The sequence below is a fragment of the Girardinichthys multiradiatus genome, chromosome 1, assembly GCF_021462225.1.
Source record: "Girardinichthys multiradiatus isolate DD_20200921_A chromosome 1, DD_fGirMul_XY1, whole genome shotgun sequence".
NCBI classification, from domain to species: domain Eukaryota; kingdom Metazoa; phylum Chordata; class Actinopteri; order Cyprinodontiformes; family Goodeidae; genus Girardinichthys; species Girardinichthys multiradiatus.
Genome location: NC_061794.1, coordinates 15,307,996 through 15,329,491, shown reverse-complemented (window position 1 = coordinate 15,329,491; position 21,496 = coordinate 15,307,996). Strand labels below are relative to the sequence as shown.

The 21,496-nt window shown below is 38.7% G+C and overlaps 1 protein-coding gene across 8 annotated transcripts in view; it reads left to right on the top strand.

The window, feature by feature from the left end:
• The window catches only part of LOC124872321 (nephrocystin-4-like), a 277,448-nt gene that overhangs the window by 145,635 nt on the left and 110,317 nt on the right, over nt 1-21,496 (top strand). The gene's annotated exons all lie outside the window — the stretch shown is intronic.

Below are 21,496 nucleotides of genomic sequence, written 5' to 3'. Positions count from 1 at the left end.
TCAAGGTACTCCTGAGCCCATGTGGCTTTATTGATCATAAAAGCATGACAGTTTCTCATGAAGTTGTAACTGAAGGCTTGAAAGTCACCTAAAATAAACAAAGGCCATTGCAGAGGCCTTTATTAACTAGTATTTCCCCAGACTTCCTGCATTCCTTCCCCAATAGTGTCTGTTAAAGACATACTGTATGTCAGCTCTGTAAACACACACACATTCATTCTGGTAACTTTAATGGTTCGGTAGAAAGTACCTAGAATAATTACATCAATGAAAATGGACCTGTTGCCTTTCCAGGAAATTTGGCTGTAAGATTTTGTTCATTACCTTTTTTAACCAAAAACAATGTAAAAAATGTTACATGGTTGAAAATGTCGGAGGTGAACATGATATTTAAGATATGCCCTAATCTTACAATTAACTTTTATATGGGCAATTATAGTTTTTTTATGGCATGTATATTTTTTTTACATATATTAGAATCAGAATCAGAATCAGCTTTATTGCCAAGTTTGTACATACATATAGCTCTTTTTCTGACCCTAGACCTGTATAAGTCCTGGATGGAGGGAAGGTCAGCCTTGATTATTCTCTCTGCATTCCTGATTATTCGTTGCAGTCTGGACCTGTCCTGTTTTGTGGATGAGCCAAACCACACTGAGATGCATGAAGACAGGACAGACTGAATGATGGCAGTGTAGAAGATGACCAGCAGCTCCTGTGGAAGGTTGAACTTCTTGAGTTGCCTCAGGAAGTACAGTGTCTGCTGGGCCTTCTTTCGAACAGTGTCTATGTGTGAAGACCATCTCAGGTCCTCAGAGATGGTGGTTCCTAAGAACCTGAAGTGATCCACAGCTGACACGGTGTTGTTGAGGATGGTGAGGGGAGTGTATGGGGGTGGTGTTCTCCGAAAGTCGACCACCATTTCCACAGTCTTGAGTGGATTGAGTTCCAGGTAGTTCTGACAACACCAGTGTACCAGCCGATCCACCTGCTGTCTGTATGCAGACTCATCACCGTCCTGGATCAGTCCAATGACAGTGTTGTCGTCTGGAAACTTCAGGAGTTTCACGGACGAGTTCGCGAGGTGCAGTCGTTTGTGTAGAGGGAGAAGAGGAGTGGGGATAGAACACACCCCTGGGGGGCACCAGAACTTATTGATCTGCTGCGGGAGAAGATGCTCCCCAGTCTCACCTGAAGTGTAGACCTAAGTTAACAGCATCATCTGCCGACCTGTTTGCTCGGTAAGCAAATTGCAGGGGGTCCAGCAGGGGGTCTGTGATGTCTTTCAGGTGCTTCAACACCAGCCGCTCAAAGGATTTCATGACCACAGACGTCAGGGCTACAGGCCTGTAGTCATTTAATCCTAGGATGGTGGGTTTCTTGGGCACCGGGATGATGGTGGATCGTTTGAGGCAGGAGGGGACCTCACACATCTCCAGTGACTTGTTGAAGATCCGGGTGAAGATCGGGGCGAGTTGATTTGCACAGACTTTCAGGCATGATGTGGAGACGTTATCAGGTCCTCCAGCTTTCTTTGTTTTCATACGCTGAAAGAGCCTGTTTACCTCTTCCTCGGAGATCTTTAGTGCAGGCAGAGGATCTGATGGTGGGGGGTTGGTTGTTTTACGGGTTGAATTTGTTCCTGAATGGGATGTGGAGGAGATGGTTTGAGGTGTGAACGGCTTCCTGTCATGTCTGCATAAGAAGCCATTCAGACGATTAACCAGGCGAGGATTCTGTTCAGGATGGGTGGGGGGGCTCCTATAGGCAGTCAAGTTTCTGAGACCGGTCCATACAGCCGAAGCCTCACCAGTAGAAAGGCTGTTCTTAAGCTTCTCACTATAGCTTCTCTTGGCTGCTTTGATCTCCTTTGTTAGTATGTTCCTGGCCTGCCTGTACCGCGCCCAATGCTATATGTGAAATCTTTCTAAACTATGACGAAGCCTTCACAGATTTTTATTAAAAGTAGCGAACACAACATGATCTGAAATTTCATTGCAAACACAGTCATTCACACCGGCAGTATTCCTCAAATCTGCCAGACCTAAAATCTGCTGATTTTGGACCACCCTACCTGTGGGGGTCATCGTTATTTTTATTTGTGCCTTAGAACATAAATGCTGTATAACACTGAGTTAAAGCTGATTTGACAAGAACGTTTTCTCTCTCTAACTCCATCTAAAGATGAAAGGGGAAGTCCACATTATATATTTCAAATTTCTAACAGTTATACATTTTCACTGGGTTTAGAGGGATTTTTCTAATGTATTTGAATGTAAGCACTGTAAAACGCCTCGGTGTTCATCTTCATGAGTGTGTGTTAGCAAACAAGAATTTCAAGTGCTCCTGTAGAACCATTCAAAGAAAAAGGAGCTGTAAGAGATGCCTGAAGCATAATGCTGGAAATTCTGTGGCCACTTTGACAGCTGAGGACTTCAAGTAATTTTGTATAATGTGCTCATATTCTACTATGCCAAATATTGTCGTGTGATCCCGATAGATACTTTGCTTTGTACTAGCAGGAGGTCACTCAGAGCTATTCTGGTTTGATCAGGAATTGTCAAAGGCACTTAATAAACAATCCCTTAAACCTAAGTTGCCAATACTGATCTTCGTATTAGTGTCTGAATGTGTGCAGTTTTGTGACTGCAACTGTGCAAATGTGGCAGTAGTGTAAAGAGCTTTTGTGTGGTTGGTATGACAAGAAAACTGCTCTATAAATTTAAACCATTTACTGCTTCCCACATTTCATAGGAGTCAACTGTCCCAAACAGGGATCAGAAACAATATGAAAAGAAATTGGGTGTAAAGTTTCCGATAATAATATGCAGTTAAATTATATGTGACGTGGTTTGAGGACATGGGTAGGAATGAGTGGTTATGTAATGGAGGAAGGACAAAATGGCAACGTGCAAATTGAATAAGTGAAGAGGTGAAATGATCTGAAGCTGTTGAATGGAGCCTCAACAACTATCTAACGCTTTGAAAAATGTAGCTCACGAGGTACTGCATTCTGTTATTTACATCTAATCGAAATCTGATTAAATGTTGATGGGAATAAAAATTCCTTTTTAAACAATTATATTCCTCTAAACCTAACCATGGACCTTTTATTGCTAACTGTAACCAAGAAGTTTTAGTTGTTCTAACCTGAAGTCATGCAGGAATGGATAGAAATGTTTTAGGAAAGCAACTTTATGCTATTGATTTTTGTTATGGTATCTTCAGGTACAATAACATGTGTGATGAGCAGAGTTTAATAATGCCCTTATCCCTAAGCCTCCCTGTTTAACAACCACTTTAACCACAACTTATAAAATAATGCCTGCGTGTAGCAGCCTATGTGCATGGCTTCAGGTTTGTTTTACCATGTCGTGTAGACAGCGATCATAAATCTTAGCTGACCCACACTGTCTTGTTTGTCCTCAAATATAGCAGATCAAGCCTATACATTTTGCTGAATGTCATCACAAATTACTTCTTGGCCCCAGATTTCCCAACATTGTAAGTAAAAGGTAATGAGAATGGGCTTGTTTCCAAAAATGTCAGTCTTCTTTCTTTTTTTTAAAGTTTCCACCACCTGTATGAGCACCCAGAAATATTGGGCATGTCAAAATATCCAGCAGAGTTTTGCTAAAAACCTCAGAAGCCATGCAGCAGAGGGGAAAACTATGGAGATGTGTGGGTGCATGTCTGTTGGAAATGTTATTCCTGATGAAAGACAACAAAATGTCTGTTTGTGTCAGTCACAGAACACTTGAACCACCTCGGAAACCTTGCAAGGAGCAGAATTACTGATGATGATAATCACGCCTAGTTGCATCCAATCAGATTAAATGTCACATTAGCATCTGTTTATGTCAGAGGCTTCCCACAGGCAGCTAATATAGTACTGATCAATCCCTCTCTAACTTTGTAATATATTTAATTGTTCCATGATTATCCTTCCATGACATCGAATGTGAGTTAGAAGGGCTTACATCCAGTTCTGAGCAGGGAATGCACACTTACCATATGTGCTCAACATATGTGTTACTGATAGTGTATATTGTGTGTCCTGGCTGAGCTGAGCCGCTCTGAGCTGCGGGGTGTAACCATCATCCTTCAGCCTGAGTGGAAGTGCCAATGGCGACTGGGAGTCATGATAAATGGTGCTCTCTCTATGAGGATGAGGCTGAGGACACAGGCATGCACACAGTAACACAGTTGAGTCCAACGAGGGGAGGGAAGATATCAGCTCTGTTTCAATGCCGGCTCCCTGGGCCCGAAGTGGGTCAGTTTGTCGACTCATTTTAAATTGAACCAACAGGGGCCATGAGCCGCAGTAGCGCTGCACCCTTGAACTCTACAAATCGACCTTATTTTCATTAAGCTGCCAGTGCGGTCGGATCCTAAAAGTGGGCAGCTCCGAATAGTACTGTATAGCTCTTAGGGGACAACATTAAGAGAAGTTGCTTAAGGGAATATACTCTTCTACACAACAGTCTCAAGAGAATAATTTTTTTTACACTTAACTCCCAAAGAAGGAATTATAATCTATTGTACTGGCACAAATTATAAGAGAAAAAAAAAAGATTATTTTCACCATTAATTATTTTCTTTTTATGTCTTTCATCACGTTCCTGGATTTTCCCTCTGCAGCTAACAAGATCCTTCGCAGTACATCACATTTTCAGGATTTAGGGTTAGAGTTCAGCTGATATTTCCCAAAAGAACCAATTAAGTTGCCTCAAAAGAAAATCTGACATCATAACAGAGGGAAAACATATTCGTTTTAATAAGCCGTTAATAAAAATTATTGGAGAAAAAAAATGAAAAGAAAAGTAGCAACCACTTCTGCCAGTTTCAGAGACAATTTCAGGATAATCACATACTGAATTCAAAAACACCATAATTAGCAGCCAGTCTTACAAAGAGTTAGCAGACCTTCAGCTTTAATCAGGCAAAGTATGTAGGTATAAACCCTCACCTTGAGTGTCATTTATGATATTATTCTCACACTTTTAAAGCTGTTTGTCAGTTGCATTGAATTGTATTTTTAGCATTACCATTTAATCCTATAAACGTCTTTTATGGGAATAAAAAAGCTGAAAAAAACTGTTAACAAAACTGCAATCTCCCAGGTAAAAATTATCAAACATCCTGCTGCTAAAGAAACATATTTTTCTCAGGATAAACTGAAATAGAAGTGGAGGCTTTTTCAGAATCATTTCTCCATACTAATGTGTTTCAGAGTTAACAGTATAAAGAGGCAAATGTTTAACAACAACACCTTCACCATAGTAAAGACACTTATATTTGAGATATTTAGCTTTTCAGAGTTCAGCCTGTGTTTAACGTCAGAATACTCTTTTTAACAGGGTAGTGAATGCACAAACAAGCTGTTTTATTTGATATGAAGCAGCAATCATTTGTGCCTCATTTCTTAATGTGCAGTTATTGGAAGGTTTATTTGATGGCCATCCAGGACCTCCCAGAAAAAAATGAAACAAAAAAAAACACCGTGTGAGGTCATGCTGCTGATCACTGAAGTCACCCTCATGTCCAATTCACCATGACTCGGCCACATTTTCTCCACTCTTTCAAAAATCCTGACATGGGAAGGGCAGTACAAAAATGTTCCCCTTTAAAAACAATCCCCACCTCCTCTTCAACATTGATGTCAAGCACTGATCAATCTGTAGCATCCTTCTCTGAAATGGCTCTGTGAACAACCTGCATGCTCAACGTCTGTTTGCTGGCATTGTTGGACCTGACCGGACTTTTTTCTTGCTTGCATGAATTATTGATTCTTGACACTCTCTATTTTGCCACGGTGCATGGCGCTAAAGATTCTGTGTTATTTATAGGCTGCATTTAGAATGGCAGCAGCGTTTGTTTGCCTCAGTTGATGATCGTTTCTCTCATGAGTTCTCACATTGGGCAGCGGTCATACTTCAGGGTCGTGTTCGTGTTCTGCCGACCCAGGTGGTCTTGTAGGCAGTGGGCTGAAGGTGAAGCTGTGTTCTACTTTGTTACTTGGCAGAGGGCTTGTTTGGCAACCGTTACTGACTCTGTGCAGCCTAATTTTAGCTCCTTTCTTTCACAGAGCCTAGATGTGGTGCTTCATCTTCTTTTATAAAATAAAAAAGAATAGCAGACATATTTGCTGTGTTTAGAATGCAAATCTGTTGACTTTACAGCCTGTATTTTTCTGTGTAAAAGAGTTGGAATCGCACAGTTTGAGATCTGTTTCATTCTTGGAGCTAAACCATAATTTAAAATAGAAGATTGAATGAACTGGACAAAGACATCTTCTGTCAGCCACAGCTCAATTGCTCTTTCTGACTTTGAAGGTTGTAGCTCATTCACTAACTTCCTCATAAAGAAAGGATGAAACTTTTAGATTTAATATTCAAGTTTTTGCAACTGATCCTCTTGAATTTTCTCATCTTTCAAGGCCCATTCTATAAATAAAATCAAGCTTAGCAGGTTAAAGTGTATTTAACTTCTTTACATTTTGTCACGTTACCAACACAAACATGTGTTTTATTGGGATTCCATGTGATAGTAGCAAATAATCATGACTGAAAAACACAATGTTCCAAAATGTTTTAATAAAATAATAAAATAATAAATAATGAAATAATAACACCTAAATTATGGCCTACATTTAGCCCCTCTGGATCAATACTTTGTAGAACCACCTTTTGCCGCAGTCTTTTAGGGTATGTTTCTACCAGCTTTGCATATGTGGAATAGCTAAAGCTCAGCCAGATCGCATAGGAAACATCTACAAACATTAATTTTCTAGTCTTTTTACAGATTCTAAATCGGATTTAGTTCTGGAAGTTGGACCTCGGCCCTAGTCTCAAGTCTTTTGCAGCCTCTATCAGGTTTTTTTACAGAGTTACCCTTCATTTAGCCCCATCTATATTCCAATCAACTCTGACCAGCTTCTCTGTCCTTACTGAAGAAAAGCCTGTTGCTGTTTGTTCACTAACGTTTTCTAGCCTCCGAGGCCTTAACAGAACAGCTTGATTCAAGCTATAAATGGTTGTGTTGTAATTATGAATATAAATATATGATTTAATGTTTAATATTAATACTTCAATGTTTTATTAAATAATATTTCAGTCTGTTAAGGGTTGTCCTGTAAATACAAGCCCAATAAGGCGGTGATATTAGGACAAAATAGAAAGGTGTGAGACGAGCTCTGACATTATTGAACAGCAAACGTCTGCACACACATGGAATGAATTCTCACAATTTCTTTAAATACAATAATTTATTGACAAAAATAAGTCAAATCAAGTCAAACACAAACTCTTTACTATGATAAAACAATCCAACTAAACTACCAAGCAGAATTAAAGAATAAGGAAGTCTAATGGGCTATGTACAATATAAACAAATTGATCAAAGATGGTTGAAAACCGTGACCGAAAGAGTGATGCAACATTACCATACAATGATATTTATGTTTTAGAACCAAGGATTATCTTGAAGAATCTGTAAATGAAGTTAAGTTAGTCTTGTAACTAACTTAAGCAATAATTGGTATACCTTTAAACAACCATTCACAATGCAAGATCCAATAAAACATTATTTTAATAAAATAATATTTTATTAGAATTTAAAAGAATGATTTGCTGAATAAAACCAACCTTCTGGATGACCATTTCTCAACAGTGTTTATTAGCTGCCTTTATTTATTAAAATAATATTTAAAGAAATATTATTAAGGAAATGGCTTCCAGTCAGGCTTCCTGCTCACTACAGTACAGAGACTGCTCTTGTCAAGGTGTTCAATGACATCCGTATAAATGCAGACTGTGGAAGAACCACAGTGCTGGTATTATTGAACCTTAGTGCAGCATTCGACACTGTTGATCACTCCATTTTATTAGAGCGTCTGGAAAACTGGGTCGGCCTTTCTGGTACAGCGCTCAACTGGGACTTTTTGGTGTCAGTAGGTAACTTTACATCAGAGAGCACGAAAATCATATGTGGCGTTCCCCAAGGGTCCATCTTAGGGCCCCTCCTATTCAATATCTACATGCTCCCCCTAACTCAGATTTTAATAAACAACAACGTAAGTTATCATAACTATGCAGATGACACACAGCTATATGTTACGATGTCACCAGGTGTCCATGAACCCATTCAAGCGCTGGGTAAATGCTTAGAAGAAATCAATGCATGGATGGTCCAAAACAAAACTGAAGTAATAATCTTTGGACCAAAGGAAGAACATTTAAAAGTTATCACACAGCTTCAGTTAATACAGCTAGAAACCACCAGTCAGGCTCGAAACCTGGGTGTAGTGATGGACTCAGACCTGAACCTTCAGAGGCACATAAAGGTAGTAACTAGGTCGGCCTTCTATCACCTAAAGAACATCTCCAGGATTAAAGGACTAATGTCTCAGCAGAACCTTAAAAAACTAATTCATGCGTTCATATTTAGTAGGATTGATTACTGCAACGGTGTCTTCACAGGTCTGCCTAAAAAGTCAATCAGACAGCTGCAGTTGATCCAGAACGCGTCCTCACTAGAACTAAGAAAGCTGAGCACATCACACCAGTTTTAAAGTCCCTACACTGGCTCCCTGTAGCTCAGAGAATAGAGTTTAAAATACTTCTGTTAGTCTATAAATCACTGAATGGCTTAGCGCCAAAATAGATTACAGACTTGTTGTCAGTGTATCAACCACCCAGACCTCTCAGGTCTTCTGGCTCAAATCTACTCTGCATACCCAGAACCAGAACCAAACATGGAAAAGCAGCTTTTAGTTTTTATGCTCCACTAATCTGGAATAAACTGCCAGAAAATTGTAAAAGCGCCGAAACACTAAGTTGCTTTAAATCAAGATTAAAAACGTATTTGTTTAGAGTGGCCTTTGACTGTGCCATCTAAACATTATTAGTTGTGTTTTCAGTCCAATTTCCCTTTCATTTTCTTATCCATCATTCTATTTTCTTTATCTTATTTTATTTTTTTTAAATTACCTCTGGCGTTTGATTTTATCATTTGATTTGTTTTTCTGTGTCTGTATCTGTGTTTATTTGCTTTGTGATTGTATTGTAATTGTATGTACAGCGCTTTGAGTGTCTCGTTGCTGAAAAGCGCTTTATAAATAAACTTACCTTACCTTACCACAAACATTATACAGAATTATAGTGGTAACAGTCATATAGACTTAGTATAGGTTATCTTTATTCAGTGTTTGCTAAAAGTATTAGAGATGACGTTTAAAACAAGTAATAAAAAATTATTCAGTACTGTTTATTTTTTGCTCAAAATCGCACTAATAGTGATCTAACTTGCAAAAAAAGTTAACAAGTGCTATTTAATTTAAACCAGTTTAATGAAATTATAATCCAGTAGTTTCAGAGGTCTTTACTTTTGTTCAGCTCAGTACAACTGGTCTCAGTAAAGTTCCCCCATCCTGTGCATGCATAATGCCGTGGGTGACGTGGAGGGAACTTCCTTTTTACAGGAAGAGACCTCGAGGAAAACCAGACTCAGGAGGGGCAGCCATCTGCCTGTATCGTTGGGGGGGGGGGGTTAGAAAACAAGAAGAGGACACAAACAAGCATGAACACAGTATGCCACAAGAGCTTGCTTAAAGAAAGCAGAAGAACAGGATATTGCTCAGTGATGAAGATGTTGGCATCCATTTACTGTGGTTTTTCATACTGTTATCAATAAAACCTGTACATTTTTTATGTTTTTCTATTATCCCTGTTTGCTCTAGCTAGAGATTGCTCTTTCTTTTTTGGGGGGGAGATTTCCCTCTGCATTTTGGCACTTTTTCTCTCCTCACAGTCTCATGCACAGTTTTCACCCATTCTTACAAACCCCCAACCCCCATGGTTCACACCCTGACTGGGTACTACGCCACTATGTCTCTCATTAGCTTTTTCTGGGTTTCATTTGATCCATGTTTGGGTCTGTAAATCCTGTTTGTAATTTGTGTGTTTTTCTCTGGGATCTCCCAGTATAACATTGATTGCATGTCAGTCCCCCTCTGTCTTCTTCACATGCAGATGTTGAGGAAAGAGGCAAATGAACAGTGATGTGGCTCATTAAAACACCTGACACAGAGAAAGCCATGGTATTAGACTAGGCTCAGAACAAATTCTGAGAGCTTCTCAGTTTATAGGGGTTAACATTCTCTCTAAATGCCTCCATGGTGTTCTTACTGTTTGTCCTACAATGAAAACTGTTTTTCCAATATCTTTTCCCAGTACTACTGGCAGTACTTTGAAACGTTCCATTTCTCTCGCCTCCTGCCACTCCATCAGTGTGTTCCGCTTCTTATAGGTTTTGACCCACTGTTGTAGGTCTTCCTCTTTTATGCTGTTTTGCAGCCTGCATCTGTTTACCTGAATGCCTCTCAAATTATTCATAGTCAATAACCCATATCTTCCAGCCTGTCAGGTCTTCCTTTGGGTCCCCTGTCCTGTCCTATGCTAATGCTGACCAAGTAGCAACCTCCCCAAGTGAAAAATTAAACCAATACGGAAATGCAAGAAGCTGCAGTTTCTCAAATGGACACTTGAGAAGGGCTTAGAACTCCCCTTGGTAAAACAAGTTGAAAAATGACCAGTGTTACTGCACAGATAAATCTGTCTCAACCCTGGTCAAATTAATCACTATTATGGGTTGTGCAGCATTTAGTGACGTGTGATTTACCCAGTGGACACACAGCTGATTTTTGTTTTCCCTTAATGCCTGTTGCAAACTCCAAACTGGTGTAGCCTACATCCTGTATTCAAGGGTTTTAAACAGAAGCGCACACACCTATGGGCAGCTTTTATGCACAATTTTAGCACAATTTTTGGTCTAGTGGACAATTTTGACCTAGACCAGGCATTGTGAAACAAAATGAGATTGAGCACTACAGCATTAGGTTTTTGACAGATTGAAACGTGATGGGCTCCTATGAGCAAGTTTCTAGCCATTTAGTGAAAACGTATACTGTTCACATTGACCTACATACAGGTCCTTCTCAAAATATTAGCATATTGTGATAAAGTTCATTATTTTCCATAATGTCATGATGAAAATTTAACATTCATATATTTTAGATTCATTGCACACTAACTGAAATATTTCAGGTCTTTTATTGTCTTAATACGGATGATTTTGGCATACAGCTCATGAAAACCCAAAATTCCTATCTCACAAAATTAGCATATCATTAAAAGGGTCTCTAAACAAGCTATGAACCTAATCATCTGAATCGACGAGTTAACTCTAAACACCTGCAAAAGATTCCTGAGGCCTTTAAAACTCCCTGCCTGGTTCATCACTCAAAACCCCAATCATGGGTAAGACTGCCGACCTGACTGCTGTCCAGAAGGCCACTATTGACACCCTCAAGCAAGAGGGTAAGACACAGAAAGAAATTTCTGAACGAATAGGCTGTTCCCAGAGTGCTGTATCAAGGCACCTCAGTGGGAAGTCTGTGGGAAGGAAAAAGTGTGGCAGAAAACGCTGCACAACGAGAAGAGGTGACCGGACCTTGAGGAAGATTGTGGAGAAGGGCCGATTCCAGACCTTGGGGGACCTGCGGAAGCAGTGGACTGAGTTTGGAGTAGAAACATCCAGAGTCACCGTGCACAGGCGTGTGCAGGAAATGGGCTACAGGTGCCGCATTCCCCAGGTCAAGCCACTTTTGAACCAGAAACAGCGGCAGAAGCGCCTGACCTGGGCTACAGAAAAGCAGCACTGGACTGTTGCTCAGTGGTCCAAAGTACTGCATGTCATTCGGAAATCAAGGTGCCAGAGTCTGGAGGAAGACTGGGGAGAAGGAAATGCCCAAAATGCCAGAAGTCCAGTGTCAAGTACCCACAGTCAGTGATGGTCTGGGGTGCCGTGTCAGCTGCTGGTGTTGGTCCACTGTGTTTTATCAAGGGCAGGGTCAATGCAGCTAGCTATCAGGAGATTTTGGAGCACTTCATGCTTCCATCTGCTGAAAAGCTTTATGGAGATGAAGATTTCATTTTTCAGCACGACCTGGCACCTGCTCACAGTGCCAAAACCACTGGTAAATGGTTTACTGACCATGGTATCACTGTGCTCAATTGGCCTGCCAACTCTCCTGACCTGAACCCCATAGAGAATCTGTGGGATATTGTGAAGAGAACGTTGAGAGACTCAAGACCCAACACTCTGGATGAGCTAAAGGCTGCTATCGAAGCATCCTGGGCCTCCATAAGACCTCAGCAGTGCCACAGGCTGATTGCCTCCATGCCACGCCGCATTGAAGCAGTAATTTCTGCCAAAGGATTCCCGACCAAGTATTGAGTGCATAACTGTACATGATTATTTGAAGGTTGACGTTTTTTGTATTAAAAACACTTTTCTTTTATTGGTCGGATGAAATATGCTAATTTTGTGAGATAGGAATTTTGGGTTTTCATGAGCTGTATGCCAAAATCATCCGTATTAAGACAATAAAAGACCTGAAATATTTCAGTTAGTGTGCAATGAATCTAAAATATATGAATGTTAAATTTTCATCATTACATTATAGAAAATAATGAACTTTATCACAATATGCTAATATTTTGAGAAGGACCTGTATGAATGGCTGCCCTTTTAAAATGTCCTTTGTTTCTTAGTAAAACCTTAAAGTTTGAAATTATTTTATGTTGTGAAATAGTAATTGCCCCAATTTCAGCCTGGTGACTGCCAGACCTGTAAAAATCTATAATTCACTTAAATAGAACCTGTCTGACCACATAAAGTAGGCTAAAAAGAATCCCCAAAAGCAAGAACAAATAAAATACACTGCTATCTATTGGTCTGGAAAGAGTTTTTAAGGCATCTAACTGCATCTAAAGCACCACAGACCTCACCTGTCACTGTTGAGATTGGGGTTTATAAGTTCACAGTAAGAAAAATACGACCAAAAATGGCATCCACTGCTGACAGAAATTGCTCGGAGACCCATATCACATTTGCCTAAAAACATCTTGATGATCCCGAAGATTTTAGGTAAAATATTCTATGTATTAGTGGATGGATGGATACAGCCTTTAAAGAGAGGAATTAGGAATAAAGTCTGGAACTACAGATATTTTTTTCATTCTTTTTTGTATTTTCTTATCCAAACCTAGAACCTTTTCCAGTTTTAGTCTGGTAGAAACCTTGTACATAGTACATAAAACTGAACTAGTTATAAGAGATCATTGCTAAAATATGTAAATCACAATGTGGTTCTATTAGTCAGATGGTTATCAGTTGTTCCTGTAAAGGAAGAACATATTGAAAACATTTTTTGTTGTTTGCTGTTTTTATTTGGTATTTTTTAGATTGTTAAATGTGCAATTCAGATGTGGTTGTGTTTTGTTGGCCTGTGCTCAGTAAAAACATTTGGCAAGTAGCACTTTGCAATCTGTCAGACATCAAAACTGCCAAACCAGCTGTAGAAAACTGAAGGCCCAGATTCCACGCTTACATTTGTTTCTTTGATTAATCTAAATGCATGAATCCTGACTTTAAGAGAAGAACTTTCTAGTGTTGAGACTCGAGTCATGTTGCTTAGGACTGAGTCAGACTCGAGTCACAAATGACTCTACTTGAGAATATAAAAGACTTTAGACTTGACTCTGACTTTCACACCAGTAAATATTGAGTTAACTTCGACTTTAACTGCTTGACTTGAAAAGACGTGATATCTGACACCAAACAGAAAGTGTGTTTTTCAAACCCAACCGCACCTGGTGCTCAATGATGTGACCATTCGAAGCACGCGATCCAGCCCACTGCGTACCTCTGGCCATTTGCCAGTATTTCCTCCTTCTGTCTCTGCATCTTGCGATGACAGCGAAGAAGCTGACAGGCCTGGAGGGGTTCTCTTTTTTCCAGACCTATCAGTGACGTGTGCATGAATTTGGAAAAAGAAAAAACAAAAGCTGCTTGCGGCATCACCCAAACAATGGGTAGTCTATGCAGCATGACTCTTTACAATAATGTTAAGGCACTTTTAATAAGATTTTAAATCCTGACAGCAGCATGAATCTCAGATTGAATCTTAAATACAAGCCTGTAGACAGTAATGCGAGGGCAGCCTCCCCAGATGCATCGACATTATGCCAGAGCTGCCAATAAATGTATGGCCATTGTGTTGGGTGATGGACTCAGCGCAAGACAGAGAACAGCTGTGATGTCTTCCCAGATGTCATGACTGAAGTGTTTTTCTTAGAAAAAAATATTGAAGCAAAGTAAGCAAAATATATGTTTTAATATCTCTCCCTCCCCTTCATACTGAGCAGGTGGGTCACCCACAGAAAATGTGTTCCTTTTCTTTATTATTGAGGTTTAATTAATACTGTATGTCACAAACCCAACGCTTGCAATGCTTAGTGGTGCAGTTTAGGTTTAATGACACTATTATGCTAAAGACTTGTTTTGTTCTTTCTGTCTTTATTGTTTTTCCAATAATACATATTCAAAGTTGCATGATCTGTAAATGAAATAGTTCAAACTCTCAAACAATCCATTTTCATTCCCAGTTGGGAGGAAACAAAACATGAAAAATGCCAGGGGGGTGAATACCAGTGCAATGCATACTATATTGAATAATTTCCTCTGATAATTATGTGTACAGTGACGTTAGTGCATCCAAAAGGGCAAAAAGTGGCACCACAATCAGTTCTTATAAAATGAACTTGATCATAAAAAGTTATTTCTTTACAGCTGTATAAATCATTTCAGTTATTTTGATGATCTAATGTTTCTCATATAATATTGTAAAAGCAGGGTTGTACTGTTGCCGTTGGTAAACATGGGAATATTTTTTTATTTTGTATAGAGATCTGGTTATTCTTTTATTATGGATCAGGTTGCTCATTACCTTACATTATTGGATGTTTGGTTTTTTTTTTTTGTAATATTTCCTGTAAAAAGCAACAACAGCACACATTTTCAGATGTTTTTGGAGTTTGCTTCCTCTTGCTGGTTGTTCTGGTGTATAAAACACCTTTCAAAATAATTTATAAATCTTAAAATTATTATTACTCTGAAACAATTACAGCAAAAAAAACTACAGTACTGAAATGTAAAGTTTAGGACTTCAACCCTATTTGAGACTTGCGTGCCTTGACTTTCGACTCGACTTGGGACTTTCATGCCTTTACTTGACTTGACTCAGGACTTGGGTGGAAAGACTTGGGCCTTACCCGTGACTTGCAAAACAATGACTTGGTCCCACCTCTGCTGAAATCTTGTATCAGGTAGTTTTTCCTTCCATTAGATTATTTTACTTACATACCTACACTGAAGAGAAGGTCTTTGTGGTTCCTTTTGTGTCACTTCTGGCGATCGTTTTTGACTGTCAGCATTTATTTTTCAAGCACAGCTCTAAATCAGTGGCTGAGAGGTGGGCATACTGACATACTTGCACCCAGCTCTGTTGCACATTTCCTTACCGGGGTTTCAATTTGAATGCTCAACATTTGAGTAGCAGAGTATTCAAATACATTTTTCAATATTTAACAAGTGTCATGCATGCTTTTGCCAATTATGCCATAGGTTACCACAGTGAAAAATCATATATTCTCTTTTTTGCCAACCAAGAATGTTAGTGTAAATTGGAGCATCAGTGTTATCTGAAAATTAAGGGGTTGCACAGTTAAGCTCAAGCTTATTTATGTTCCTTATTAAATTACTCATTGAGTCAAGATTATTATTATTTAACCATTACTTTTTTTTTCAATTTAAAATGAAAGAGGCAAAAGGTAATACATCGCTGATAAATGAGTATCGGTTTTGGGGTGGGGGAAATCTGTTTACATCTTACTAAAAAATGGCGTTTCGAGAATTAAAATCTTTTTGGCATTACAACAGTCAACCCTTCTTGTAACCGCTTTTGGCATGTTTTCACTGGTATTTTGACAATTTATTGTTTGATGGTATTTGAGGTTGGAAGGCCTCCTTGCCATTACCCTAAACTTTAGCTTCCCTATCAGAATTAAGTCGGGATTCTGGCTGGGCTACTTACGTCGAGCAAGAAGAGACTTTTTAGTAAATCAAAAAATTGCTTTAAACCTAAATTTGCCAGGGGTATAAATAAGTTTGGAATTAACTCTGTGTTTCTGGAGCTGTGAAATTTTACAACTTCTCCCACAGAACTGGACGCTTCCACAGGCACCATTTAGAATTTGTTAGCAACACAAATTGGCTCAGCTTGGCAGCTCGGCCTGTAAGAGAATGGGTTGAGTGGGGCATTTAGTTGTGGCATAGGTTTGACTGCCAAGGTTCAGAGCTCAGCCCATTTGCCTTGACAGCCAAGCAGATCATCTGCTCACATTTGGGCTTCATATGATCTTCATGTTGCCGCCTGTGTGTGTGTGTGTGTGTGTGTGATCCTCTCATCCTTGGTCTATATTCTGTCTTTAGCACCCTCGATGTGCAGAGCGTGGTGACTCACATGCATGTGTGTATAAAATGGGATTTGGCTCAGCAGTACTTGCAAGGCCTGACTTATGACATTCCCCTGGCCTTCACACTTTGGGTATTTTGAAATGTGTGGTTGTTTTGACCATCATCGCAGTGACCAAAACAGCTCATTTTTGGCCGCTGCCTACACAGCTATGAAGTATGAAATGACAGACGTGTAAAAACAAAGATTCTCCAAAATAAGAAGAGAATCCAAACAGACATGTATGTGTATTTATTCAATTATAATATTAAATACAAAATGAGAAACTATAAAAACATTATTTTCTCATCCATATTTATTTTTTCATAGTTTTCCTTCTTCGTTGTTGGAAGTTGTTTTTATTTTTTCTTAATTGCTGTAGCGTTCCCAGAAATGATTTTGCTGTTTCCCGTTTGCTTTAGCTTTGACTTTTTGCTAAGACATTTCCTTTAACCCTTTAAATTCAGCTTTTATTGCACTGCATTTATTACATTCAAACATGAATGTGTCATAGCCACAACACTGGCTTTAACCTGCACATAATAAATTTCTCTGCAGTCAGGTTACCCATGAAAAAATGCTTACATCCGAACTATACACAGTCTACATGCAAAGTGTGACCTTTGAGGTGGATTTCACAAAGTTTGCCTAATTTATGCATGAAGTCCCTAACAAATAAAGTGACTATACAATGAACTGTTTAGATTCTCCCTCTAATACCTATATCACATTTCATTTCTTATTTTCTGTTGTTCATTCATTGGAATTCTTATCAAAGATAGGAAGCATCCATATTAATAGTGATCTATCTCTCAGCAAGTGGAATACATAAAAGGTTGCATTTGCAGATTTCCAACTTTAATGTCACAAATTCAGACCTGGGATTGAACAAGAGCACAAGTAGTAAATAAATAGCTAACTTAATCTGAAGGTAGGAAAGGCTAAACAAAATGGTAAATAATAAAAGCAAGAGATATTGAGTAATAATGTGAGCAAATAATTGTGGAACAGGTCACTCTGCCATCGTTCTTACAGTGTAGTGGGCAGCAGTTTCCAATGAAGAAGACCCTGTGTCAAATTACTTTGGTTTAAAATCTGTGCCTTGTTCTTTATTAAAGGGAGATTTGTGCCTAAAAGTACTGGTTTTAAAGACTAAAAGATTTAAAGATTGCTATGTGAGGTCACCAGCGCCTGCTGTTCTCTGTTGCCCTCTGGTTAGCAGGACGGCCCCCATTGCTGTGCAGAAATAGAGTGCAGAAATCAGAAAAGAACATATAAAAAGTCCTGATGCTGATAAGTTATTATATAAACAGATGCACACTTAGATTTATTAAGAATTTCTTCTAAGAAGATTTTTTCATTTTACTTATTTTTAGGGCTGAAGGAATTAACTGCGATTAATTGATAGTTGAAATAATCGTCAACTAAATTAGTAATTGAATAATCATTTACTGGAGTATATAACATGCCATTTGCTAAAAAAAAACCCCATTCAGAGCAGTAATTAAGTCAAATCTGTACAAAAAATATTTACATTTTGCATTTAAGATTGAAAGCCTTCTTTGTTTGTAAATATGCTCTAACTAGAACTCCTCAAGTGGCATAGTTGTATCTTCACCTGGTCCAAATTCAGTAAAGAAAATCTCCTGTTAAACACCTTTTCCTAATGAAAAATTTATTAAAAATTTAAATATCAAAAATATAGTCAACAGATTAATTGATTAGCAAAATAATTGTTAGTTGCAGCCCTATTTCCTGAAGAACAACTGTTTGGTACAGAGAGATTAAACCCTCCCAGAACTGTTGGGAGTCTTAATATAACCAACATGGCCTTCACATTTTAGCAAGGCAACATAAAACCTGCAATATATCAGTTTTGGCAGTCTGTTCCTCCCACCGAGCCTGTACTTGGAGCTTATTTAGTACAAACTATATAAGGCTGTATTGTCAAACATATTTATGGGTTGAAATGGATTAACAATGCAAACGCCGGTCAACAAACTCTTCATTCTAACTTACCCAGGCAAATTCTTGCAGGTGAAATTTTTGCTGGCAAATATAAGTACAAAAGAAAAATGCAATATACCTAGGTGTTCCTAAGTACAATAACTATAAATATTTGAGTTAGTACATTTTTAATTGAACTTATTAGACGTAGTTAATGTAGGTCTTAAATTTACATCATAATCAACTTAAAATGTTTTAAAAAGTCAGTGTTACACTTCAACCTGCAGAAATTCTGTGTAATGCATCTGTTACGAAGTCTTTTTAGCAGAGGTCCTTTGAAAGTAGTCACTATTTGAATATCTATTTTAACAATATGCACCAGTGTCATACAGACACAATGTTTCAATAGAGCTTCCGGCCTTTCTCCACCCTGCCATGAACAACTGGTTTAATTTGACTTCACAGCACACTCAGGAAGCATTTAAATAGGTTACCTTGCTGAGAAGTTGAAAATATACAGTCAGTCCAGCAGCTCTAAAAATTGCATTCCGCTGTGGTTTATTATTATTTTCTATTTAAAGCATTCCTGTTCTCAGCTTCACATATTATGAGCTCAGGTTTTGTGCTTTCTTCAGATGGGCTGTCAGGATGCTTGTCTTGTTTTACAGGCAAACATATGCCTAAGTGTGGTTGCAGTTTGCACTGATGATTTCAACTAAAAGGTGTTGACGTTTCATGTGTAACTGTATTGATTACTGGTGTTAGGCAAGTGAGCTAAATGCCTCTTTAAACCTAGGGCACTCCTACGAAATGGAGAGAATGTGTGAACTCCTGTCAAACCTAATGTGGTCTAAAAGAACATACTCTATGTTGTTGGCGATGGTTGTATTGCTAAGCAACAGGTTATATTTAATAATAAGGGTTCCTTTTAACTAGGACATTAGTGCTTTTGAAGAGAAGGGGAGGCTGTGAAATGGTCTTACTGTAATGCAGCATCTTGTGTCGAGTCTGGGAGATGTTCCTGTTTAATGATTAATTCAGCCCGTGGAGCAGTGGATTCTTACGATACAAAGTCACAGTTTCTGTTGTCTCCTAAACCTCGCTTCTCCATAGACCATGTATCAGTTTAACTGAATATTTCAGGGTTTGGAACAGACTCATCAATGCAATAATGCATCTTAGGGAAATATATGTAAAAAGTGACCCTTAGACATAAATTTAAGGGGGAAAATTTCTGATCCCCAATTGTTTTAGGTATGAATTGTTACATATTTAAAATATACCAATGCAACTAAATGCAGTGCATGTATTGATCTCAGACTGTATATGGTAGCTTAAATTCTACATTTAGTTGCAGCAGGAGAGTTTGCCTTTTTGTCTTTTAGACTGTTAGCCTAGACCTTAATTAAATTGTGTTTTCCAAAAGGAAGCCAGCTTAGACATATAATCAACCTAAGAATACGGGACATACAGCCATATTTAAATATATCAAATTAGAAGATGTTCTTAATGCAGTCAGCATGTCCTCTGTGGAGAAGACAAAGCCTCAGGACTCAGGAAGTGCAAGGAACATTTTTAGGATCTCATCAATTGACAAATAAATTCCTCAATAAAGGAGGCCGAATCTGAGGATATGGGAGAAGGTGAGTCCATCACCATGCCAGAAATCGCTGAGGTGTTTAAAGAGCTCCTTGACAGCGGGACGCCAGGAGGGGAAGATAATTGTCCTTAGATGGTTAAGGCTTTGGACATTGTGTGGTTGTTGTGGTTGACATACATCTTAAGTGGGAGAAGACCTGTTAAGGATCATACTTGGATAGTCATCCAAATGTTTAAGAAAGGGGACAGGAGAATGTCTTCCATCTATTGTAGTTAGGTTAGACAGAAGGCACAAACTGATTGTCCGACCTTAGATTTAGAAGCTAAATAGTGGCCATTGTCTTGGCTGTGAAACAGAGGAGCCGATTTTTACTATGGTAGTGTTGCTGAAGGGCATTGAGAGTTTGGTTGTCCAGAGAGGCTTATTACACTGTTTCTCAATGCATTCTGGGGCAGGATGCTTTGGGACTATGGGGTGCTTTAAAAGGCTTTCCGATTCTTGTATAACCAAAGGAGGAGCTGCGTTTGCGTTCTCGCCACATAGTCAAGCTTGTTCCAAGTGCAGGATGGACTCTGCCAGGGCTGGCCCTTGTCAACGATCCTGTTTGTGGTGTTCATAGTTACAATCTCAAGGCATAGTTATAGAGAGGAACATGTCTTGTTTGGGGACAACAGGGCCTCAGTTCAGCTTTTTGCAGAAGATATGCTTCTGTTGGCATCATCAGGGCAGGATCTTTAGGAAGCACTGGAGAGGTTTGCGGCTGAGCGTGAAGCAGCTGGAATGAGACTCAGCTCCTCTGATCTGAGGCAATGTTCGCGGACAGAAAAATATCGACTATATAATTGCAGTACTGCTCTGGTCGAAAGACAGAATAATAAAAATATATCCGACTTGTATTAATACAGCATCATAATGATTTCATGGCTGTGAAATAAGAAAATTATTTACACTCACAACTCTCTTAGATATTATTTATATATAATTGAAAACATCGATCTAGTTACCAGTTACTCCAGTTTGCAATGTTGATTAAGTCATTTTTACCTGCTTTCTAAGGTTGTTTCATATTCAATATTGTTTTTGCAATACGTAACAACGACTTGATAAACACTTAAATTTAATCAGTTAATAACAAAATTGCCTAAGAAAAACAACAGTTTGAAGTGTCTTTGTCTTCGATTAGAAGTGCTTCTCATGTTCTTTATACATGTAGAGAGCATCTAAATGTAGAAGTTAATGTAGTTCATTTGCATTTACAGCATCATTGACCACATAGTAAGTGGAAACAGAGGAGATGAAATATGCTGATAAAACAAGGACAATTAAAAGACATCCACCTAAGCATTCAACTTAAGATTTATTATTGTCAAATATGAATGCTGTAGACTGTAAGTGGAGAGGCAGCACTGCTCTTATGCCTTTGTTTTAAGATTGAAGAGTCCCCCGTCAGTGGTTATTAGGGTGTTCCAATACCACAAGTTGTCTTTAAATAAAAATTCAGTGCTCTCTTTTCACGTGTCTTCAGTATCAAA